Source organism: Rhinoderma darwinii, chromosome 2, assembly GCF_050947455.1.
Source record: "Rhinoderma darwinii isolate aRhiDar2 chromosome 2, aRhiDar2.hap1, whole genome shotgun sequence".
NCBI classification, from domain to species: domain Eukaryota; kingdom Metazoa; phylum Chordata; class Amphibia; order Anura; family Rhinodermatidae; genus Rhinoderma; species Rhinoderma darwinii.
The window spans coordinates 274,914,137-274,924,222 of record NC_134688.1 but is presented as its reverse complement, the minus strand read 5'-3'; the positions used below and the strand labels follow the sequence as shown (position 1 = coordinate 274,924,222).

General features: G+C 43.3%; 1 protein-coding gene across 1 annotated transcript in view; it reads left to right on the top strand.

The window, feature by feature from the left end:
- Nucleotides 1–3,172: 3,172 nt before the first annotated feature.
- Nucleotides 3,173–10,086, top strand: part of STK40 (serine/threonine kinase 40) — a 43,880-nt gene continuing 36,966 nt past the window's right edge. Inside the window, exons 1-2 of the mRNA XM_075850536.1 lie at nucleotides 3,173–3,324; nucleotides 5,204–5,329. The gene's annotated coding sequence lies outside the window, so the exon portion shown is untranslated. The remainder of the gene's footprint in view (nucleotides 3,325–5,203; nucleotides 5,330–10,086) is intronic.

Below are 10,086 nucleotides of genomic sequence, written 5' to 3'. Positions count from 1 at the left end.
ATGGTCACATGATTGGACCACGTAATGACGGTGCGGGTCAGCAACGTCAACGATCACGAGGTGAAGTATCCTTTAAATACACGCTGCGTACATTCTGACTTGGCGCCATTTACCACAGCAATGGACAATGCGTTTGAGAGCGATTCACCGCGTCTTAGGGCCTGTTGTATTCCGTCACGTTCCCGAGCAATCCGGTTAGATGTTTTTTCTTCTCCTTTGCATTATGTATCACGGGACACCCTCCTTGATAAACTTTTACGGATAACACTGTCTTATACAGAGGCCAGGACATGTGGACTAGTCTGGTGAAACACTTTATGTAACTAAGCAAGTTTTTTGTTAAATTTTTTGGCCTATTACACTTGAATTCGTAGAGTACGTCACAGTTATGTTATTATACGTGATCTCTAACTTGAAAAGGAATGTTACGGATATACGATGGTGATGTATTTGCACTATTTTTCTAAGTCCTTATTTCTATATTATTTTTGAATGACGCTTATCTTTGTCTTCACAAAATTACGATGTGACTTAAGATAATGCTATACTAGTATATTTTTCTTCTGTTCTGTTTTGTATAGAATTATCTGATGGAGGCCTAATTTGCCCAAAAACTTTCATATAAGTGGATTATGCAATAAAGATTACAAATTTTTTCACCACATACCTGAGTGCCGAGTTCTTGTATTTATCTTTTCAATCGAAGATTTGACTCTTATGCTCATTTGCATACGGTGCAGGAACACAAAAAAACGGAATATAGGTACGGAGACGACTTAGAAGATAATTATAGGTTACATAAAAATGATTTTTCACCCACTACCAGGTATTGCTGGTTATATAGGTGAAATGCTGCTGACAGGTTCCCTTTAACCCCTTCCCGACATTTGACCTATGCCTATGTCATAGCCGAGTAGGGGAAGTATGGAGCGGGCTCATGGGCTGAGCCCGCTCCCTACAACGCGGGTGTCAGCTGTATGTTACAGCCGACACTTCAAAATAACGAGCGCGACCCCGCTCGTGTAACCCATTAAATGCCATCGTCAATAACGACCGCAGCATATAAATCGTTAAAAATGTGGGGCCCCTCTAACCGCTCACCCCCCCCACCCACGATCGCGGGGTGCCGACAGTTGCTATGGCAGCCTGGAGGTCTAATGAAGACCCCCCAGGTCTGCCGGGGCTCAAGAGAAACCTGTCAGAAAGACGACATACATTAGTAATGCAGTATATCGCTGGTTCAAGTCCCCTAGGGGAACTAATAAAAAAAAAAAGTAACAATCAGTTAAATAAAGTTTTTTTTTCTGTACAACAAAAAATAAAATATTAAGTTAAAAAAAAAAGCTTTTCCCCCAGAAGTATTGTAAAAAAAATTAAATTAACATAATTGGTATCGCCGCATCCGTAAAAGTCTGAACTATTACAATATGTCATTAATTAACCGGCACGGTGTACGCCGTAAAAACAATATGTAAAACGCCAGAATCACTGTTTTTTTGGTCATCTCATCTCCCACAAAAAATTGAATAAAAGGTGATCAAAACCTCACATGTACCCCAAATTAAAAACTACAGCTTATCCCTCAAAAAATAAGCCCTCATACCGCTTAATCGACGGAAAAATAAAAGTTATGGCTCTCAAAATTTGATGTCACAAAATACATTTTATTTTTCAATTTGTTTTTTACTTGTAAAAGTAGTAAAATATAGAAAAAACTATATAAATTTGGTATCGCCGTAATCGTATTGACCCGCAGAATAAAGTTAACATGTCGTTTTAATTTCATGGTGAATTCCGTAAAAACGAAGCGCAAAAAACAATGGAAGAATCAGTGTTTTTTTCATTTTCTATCCCACAAATATTTTTTTTACCATTTCCTAGTACAGCTCGTCCCCCAAAAGTCAAGCCCTGATAGCACTGTATCGACCGGAAAATAAAAAAGTTATGGCTTTTGGAAGGTGGGGAGGAAAAAATTTAATTGAAAATATGAAAAATGGCTGCGACGGGAAAGGGTTAATCAATAATCTATATGTACCCAAAAATGGTTCTATTGAAGAATTTGACCCGTCCCGCAAAAAAACAAGCACACATCTACAGAAAAATAAAAGTCATGGTTCATTGAATGCAACGACATAGACTTTAGTTTTTTCCCCCCGGAATTTGCATATACTGTGCAAAAGTATCACCGTATTCGTACTAACCCATAGCATAAGGCCTGGTTTACACGAGCGTGTGCGTTTTGCGCATGCAAAAAACGCGGCGTTTTGCGTGCACAAAAGGCACTTAACCGCTCCGTGTGTCATCAGTGTATGATGCGCAGCTGCGAGATTTTTGCGCAGCCGCCATCATTATGACACTCCGTTTGGATGTTTGTAAACAGAAAAGCACGTGGTGCTTTTCTGTTTACATTCAGAGTTTGACAGCTGTTGCGCGAATCACGCTGTTCGCACGGAAGTGCTTCCGTGTGACCGGCGTGATTTTCACGCACCCATTGACTTCAATGGGTGCGTGATGCGCGAACAGCGCACAAATATAGGACATGTCGTGAGTTTTTTTCAGCGGACTCACGCTGAGCAAAACTCACGGACTGTCTGCATGCCCCCATAGACTTACATAGGTCCGTACGACACGCGTGAAAAGCACGCGCGTCGCACGGACGTATATCACACTCGTGTAAACGAGGCCTAAGGGTAACATTATTTATGCTGCATGGTGAAAATACAAAAAGGCGAAATTGCCCCCCCCCCCCCCCCCCCCGAAAAAAAGCCAATAAAAGTTAACCAATTATCTATATGTATCCAAAAATGATTCTATTAAAAAAAAAAAAAGACTCGTCCTGCAATAGACTAGCCCTCATACAGTTACATGAACGGGAATATGACAAAGTTATGGCTCTTGGAGTACGACGATGAGAAAACTAAAAAATAAAAATGCTTCGACCTAAAACGCAAGATAAGCTGGTCCTAAAGGGGTTAAACCATACTTATCAGCAGCCAATCACAGCCGCCTCCACTCACAACACAAAACAACGCCGATCCACGATGACGTCATTACTCTGGAGAGTGTGTAGGTGTGGCTTCAATAGGCAACAAATGTATTGGTTGTAACCAATAGGAGTAGCTTTCTTTTGTCTAGACGACGGTGTGGAGGATCTTAGACAAGCTGTGATTGGTTTGGAAGAGGACTGCGTAATTTCCGTTGTCAAGTGCGCAGCGATGGAGAGCCGGGCTTGATGGTCGGCGGAGGCCTGCCTGTGTGTCTCGCTTTCCGTGCATATCACTGGGCATGAGTCCGGTGTGAGGTGGACCAAGTGCTGCGTACCAGGTGAGGGCAGGACGGTATACGCACTGCTTGTGGTTGGGGCTCTGAATGCAGTGAGGTAATACAGGGCTGCAGGTAGTGGAGAGGAAGGCTCGTCCGTGTGCAGGTGAGAGTGGGGCGGGAATAGAATAATAGAGGCAATGGAGTGGCTGTCCTTGTTGTATGGCCCGGGGATATCCTACTGTCCAGCCGAGTGAATATATGTGCTTTGTATTGGAAACAAGGGGCATCATGTCTGCACATTAGAACCGTGCACTGCTGGAAGTCTCATCCAGCCATGTAATAAAACTAGTGTGCAGCATCCTGCAGATATGGGGGCAGGGTGGAGATGATATATTATTATTTGCTGGAATCCATTGTAGTTAATCTGGGCTACTGTATACATTTACCCAGTGTTTAAGGGGTATTCTGGCTTTAGGACAAGCTGACGTTTAAATGCACATTACAAAGTTATGAGAATTTGGTAATTCCTTATTGCACACTACGCCATTTGCGCAGTTGTGACGTGCAAACATGCAGGTGGTGCGAGGGTCCCTACGTTATATCAATGTGATGTGAACGTGGGGCATCCTGGCTGCAGGGGGACACACAGATCTGACATTTTGGATTTGGTCCTGTCCTTTGTTCACACATAAATGCCACCAGAAGTGCCTGGCAATGGCTTGTGCCCCTCTTTCCTATTGAAATACACAAACACACTCTGCCGAGCTTGCATGTCTATGGAGGGTCACGGGAGATTGCTGTCAGGCCAGGACTCTGCCAATGGCTATCCTGTTTATAGCCAATTTAAGGGCTTGTCTACTATAGACAACCCCTATCCGTTTGGTTTTAATAGAAGGGGATGCCACTGCTGTGTTAGCCGGGACAAAGATCATCTCTCCTTGGAGGACCCGGCTTGTCCATGCATTTTACGCCCCCCCTTCTCTTCGATGACCAGCTTATTGTCAGTTTTCCTTATGGATTGCAGTTATCTGGTTTGGATGAGTCACGCAGAGACTTCAATGCAGGCGCAGATCAGTGTATGAATTTTTATCTGTGCCTGCCAGAGACTACGGATAATGTGGGTACATGGTTTTATCATATAACCACGTCATATGTGACGTTGGCATGCTGATACATCTATGCTGCACACAATTCATAATTTGTCTTAAGCTGGAGTGCTCTTTCATTTTTAAATTAATTTTTTTTCTATTTTTATCTGAGGTTGTGCAAATATTCTAATATGGCTCGCAAACGGTTAACGTGCATAGTGGCATGCACCAGATTTATGATACCATTTATATCAACCGCTAATATAGATATATAGGTATGTAGAGAGATAGACAGACATATTCCTGGTCTGAACAGATGTAAGGGGCCAGCCACAGTGCTAAATAAGTGTATAAGGAAAAACTTTCACTGCTTTTATTGCTGCATCACACCTTTACATCTGCTTATCCATGGATATGGCACCTATGTACATTTCTCACAGCCATGGGCAACATAAATGTATACATGGCACTGCCCCCCCCCCTGCAGCTGTAGGCCATAAGATCTGCTTGCGTTTGAATGGCAAGCATCCTCATTAAAGGGGTTTCATCTGGACTACCCCCTGCACACCAGTCCTATGACCATATATGGATATCATAGAGTGGGTACCCCTACTCAGGATCCTCCCCACCATGAGCAGAGAGCTGGCGACCATGTGTTACTACACGACAGGGGAAACGAGTGGCTGCACGAAGCCGATGGCTGGGATTACTACACTGATCAATTCCCTAAAGTGCAGAACTGTTAGAGGAATCCTTTACTCTTATACATTCGGTGCAGAGGTTTCAAAACCTTTTATTTTGACTATGTAAAATAAATTAAATGCAGTGTTTGTGTTTCCTCTCTCCCATAGAGGCTTCCTGAGGTGCAGGCTTGTGGATCGCTGCTCTTGGGAGTATGGAATTGCTGCTCAATGTAGTTTTCTAGATGTCAAGCCTGTTGTGTGTTTGCATCACTTCTGTTCACTAGAGACCGTGTGGTAAGCACCTCTTTGTTTCTCATCAGTCCAATAGCGGCTTTAGACAAGTGTGGTTGTATTTCAATTTCTCAAAGGCTCTATTCACATCTGCGTTTGGAGGCTTCGTTAAGGGCCTCCATCACAAATCCGTACCGTAACACCCCGTAAAACATCGGACTCGCCGACAGAACCTATTAAAGTCAATGGTTCCCGTCGGCTGCTGATGGTGTCTGCTGTACGATGGAACCGTTGCTTCCAGTGTTCCCTAGTTCCGCTCCTCTGACATAGCAGAATAATGGAATAACACGACGCAGGTGTGAACCCAGCCTAATACATAGTTGTTGTACTTGTGCATTACATTTATTTTGTTTGCAAGCTAAAAATTCTCCATAGACGTTTGTGGAAACTTCTAAAAGTTGGTTGATATTCATTGGTATAACTTTGAAAGCAAAACATTCCTGCCCTGACAGCTGTAAGTGAAGCTTTACTTTGGTGGAGATTTATGTGGCTATATTGTAAATCGCTCCTATGTGTTCAGTTCAGTTTCACTGGGGGTAGGGAGAAATAGTTAAAAAAAGAAGTGTCACATGGCTCCCAATGCAGCTACTACCACTGCCAGCTCAATAGATTGTAGCTGTTCAGTGCTGTACTAGAGGTACCAGCACATCCCACACTGTCCAATGCATGTGCATGCGATTATACCAGGGAAGACATTGAGTCTCAAGGTGCCCATACTCTACATAAATATCTGCATTACCAGCTAACCATCTGTGTGTATGGCAGCGTCTTGACTCTCCTCAATGGCAGATGTCGTGGGTGGAAAGAAGGATCATGCTTTTTTACTTCAACCTGCACGATCCTTTGTTCTCAACGGAGATAAGCCCCGGCTTATTCCCCATCTTCCCATTGAGAACACATGCACACTCAGCCAAACCTGCACGTGTATGGGCCAAACAAGCATTCGGCTGACCTCTATTTAAAGAGGGTCTGTCACTAGTTTAGTAATGGCCAATCTCCTAGTTAATCTAATGGGCGCTGTCACGCAGATAATGCTAGTGAAAATTGTGTCCCAAAACGTTTATTGTTTTAAAAGTTATGAGTGTTTTTTCTAAATATAAATCTTTTCAAGGTTGCCACAGAACAAATGACCCAAATATAGCCTGTCATGCAGATCCATTGTCTCCTGGATTCCTTTCTATTTTATCACATTATATCAATGATATCCAGAAATGGGGTTAACACTCTTCATGAAGCGGTATCCTGGGCTTTGTGCTAAAGTGAGAAATGTCAGGTCTCCGATAATTCATGGATTGTTTGTGGTGTGAATCCAATTTAGATTTTTGACGCGGAAACCGCGTAAAAAAAACGGCCGAAAATGCCTCCTATTGATTTTAATGGGAGGTGGAGGCGTTTTTTTCCTGCAAGCGGAAAAACAGTCTTGCGGGAAAAAGCGACATGCCCTATCTTCGGGTGTTTACGTCTCTGACCTCCCATTGACGTCAATGGGGGGCAGAGAAAGCGTATTTCGTGGCGTTTTTTGCCCGCGGCGTTTAATAGCCATGGGCGAAAATCGGCGTGCAGGCAGAGCGAAATCTGCCTCAATTCCAAACGGAATTTTGAGGCATAATTTCCGCCTGCAAAAAATTCTGTGTTTTATCCCAGCCTTACTTTTATTTCCCATTAGTAAAAAAGGATGCATTAACTGTATAATGTTAGTAAAATTACTGAAATATTTGAAGTTTGTTAGCAGGGTAACTAAAATAGTGAATAAATGTACTGGTATATACCGGTTCATATAGCAGCTAAAAAATGTCACTTGTTAATTATAAGCAGGATCCATGTCCAGGAGGAACATTCTTTTACAATATATACATTACTACACTAGTGTGTGTGTATATAGTGTGGGGCCCATGTGGTGCTCAATACCACTATTTATACTGTACGGGCCCTCTTTAAAAATAATCAAATAAAAATGTGTATATATCTTTTATTTTCCTTTTACACTGTTTATCACATTTAAAAAAGGAAAATATGTCAAATACAATATAGAATAAATTTCTCTTTAAAATATTCCCAAACTATTTTCCCTAATACCCAACCTTCCCACCCCAGGAACATTGAGAGGAGAGAGTTAAATGGGTTGTCCACTACCAGACAACTGATGACCTATCCCCCGGAATGTTATTGCTGTACCAGATGTTCTTGCCCATTATGCGATGTATGGAGCTGGTAGCTGTTGGCTCTGTACATAACGGCCGTGCTGCAGAGCTGCAGCTCGGCCGCTATTCCCTGGCCTAGGCCATCTGCTACCAGCATGTACGTCTGGTGCCCAGAGGCAGCCGGAGCGGCTTAACGGTGCGGAGTCTGGGTGTTGGACCCCCACAGATCATGTACTGATAACCTATCCATTGGACAACCCCTTTAAGAGATAGAAATCTGCAACAAATCGCAATGTGTGATCATAGGCGTCTGAAACAAATTGGGCTCATTGTGGGAGAACGGATGCATGTAAAGAGATGGGGCGGGGGAAATGCTGTATCTAGGGTTAAGGCAGGAGTCCAGGTATGACGGCTATTTAACTTTTTTTGGGGACATCACAGGTCCTCTCTAACATGCGTAATTCTTGTTTTGGTACACAAAATCCCATGTCTCAATGGAAATAAACCAACCAAAACAAGAAAAACATGTTTAACCCCTATCCGCACCAGGACGTAACTGTACGTCGTTGCAGGAAGTTACTTCCCGCACGAGGACGTACAGTTACTGAGTTAATCCCGGTGCACACTGTCGGCGACAGTGTGCACCGGGAACCAGGAGGTCAGCTGTCGCCGACAGCTGACACTCCCCTCTTGCCGGCCAGCGGTCCTTTGCCGCTGATTTCGGCGCATTAACCCCTTAAATTCGGCGATCGGGTGCAATCGCCGAATTTTAGGGGTTTCTAACATATCGGCAGACCCCCGTCCGAAATCGCGGGGTCTGCCGATAGTTAGTATGGCAAACGGAAGCCAAACAATGGCTTCCGGGTCTGCCATGGACAGAAGCCCATCAGGACCAACCTTCGGCTGGTCCTGATAGGCTTCCTGTCAGAGTGACAGAAAGTCACTGTGCCGTTCCCGATGCACACTGTCGGCGACAGTGTGCATCGGGAACTTGGAGATCAGCTGTCCCCGACAGCTGACACTCTCCAGTGTTGCCGATCAGCGGCTCATCGCCGCTGATTTCGGCAATTAACCCGTTACATGCGGGGCTCGATTGCGATCTCCGCATGTAGCGGGTTTGTAGCGCATCAGCAGCCCCCATGCAATCGTGGGGGCTTCTGATGCTTGTGATGGCACCCGGGGGCCAGACAACGGCCCCCAGGTCTGCCATGTATGTCAGCCTATGAGGATCAGCCTCTGCTGATCCTCGTAGACCAACTGTCAGAGTGACTGTGACGTCACACTGACAGTTGGAATACGTTACACTACCTAGGTAGTGTAATGTATTCTAGCAGCGATCAGAGCTGCAGGTCAAAAAAAGAAAGTGTAAAAAGTAAAAAAAAAAGTTAATAAACAAAAATATAAAGTGTAAAAAGTAAAAAAAAGTTAATAAAAATGTTTTATAAAAGTGTAAAAATAAAAGGTTTTGTTTTCCTATAATAAGTCATTTATTATAGGGAAAAAATGAAAACGTTAAAAAAAAGTACACATATTTGGTATCGCCGCGTTCGTAACGACCCAATCTATGAAACTATAATGTTAATTTTTCCGCACGGTGAACGCCGCAAACAAAATAAACTGAAAACGGTCAGCATCGCTATTTTTTGGTCACCACCCCTCCCAAGATATAGAATAAAAAGTGATCAAAAAGTCGCATTTACCCCAAAATGGTACCAATAAAAACTACAACCCGTCCCGCAAAAAACAAGACCTCCCACAGCTTTTTTGACGAAAAAATAAAAAAGTTACGGCTCAGAATAGCGTGTCCCAGAAAATAAATTATTTTATAGAAACTTCATTTTATTGTGCAAACGCTGCAAAACTTAAAAAAAACTATACACATATGGTATCGGCGTAATCGTACCGACCGGCAGAATAAATTAAAACGTAATTTATTGCGCACGGTGAACGCTGTAATAAATAAAGAATTTAAAGCGCCAAAATCGCTGTTTTTTGGTCACCCTAGCTCTAAAAAAGATCCTGAGGGGCCAAAATGCTCACTATACCCCTAGAAAAATTCCTTGAGGGGTGTAGATTCCAAAATAGGGTGACTTTTGGGGGGTTTCCACTGTTTTGGTCCCTCCGGGGCGTTGCAAACCCGACATGGCACTGAAAACCAATCCAGCAAAATCTGCTTCAAAAAATCCAAAAGGCGCTCCCTCCCTTCTGAGCCCTGCTGTGGGTCCAAACATCAGTTTACGACCACATATGGGGTATTGCCGTAATCGGGAGAAATTGCTTTACAAATGTTGGGCGGCTTTTTCTCCTTTATTCCTTGTAAAAATGAAAAAATTCTATGTTTCCACAGAAAAATAGGTGATTTTCATCTTCACAGACTAATTCCACTAAAGTCTGCAAAAAAACTGTGGGGTCAAAATGCTAACTATACCCCTAGAAAAATGCCTTGAGGGGTGTAGTTTCCAAAATGGGGTCACTTTGGGGGGGTTTCGGCTGTTTAGGTACCACAAGACCTCCTCAAACCTGACATGGTGCCTAAAATATATTCCTAAAAAAAGGAGGCCCCGAAATCCACTAGGTGCTCCTTTGCTTCTGAGGCCTGTGTTTCAGTCCATTACCATA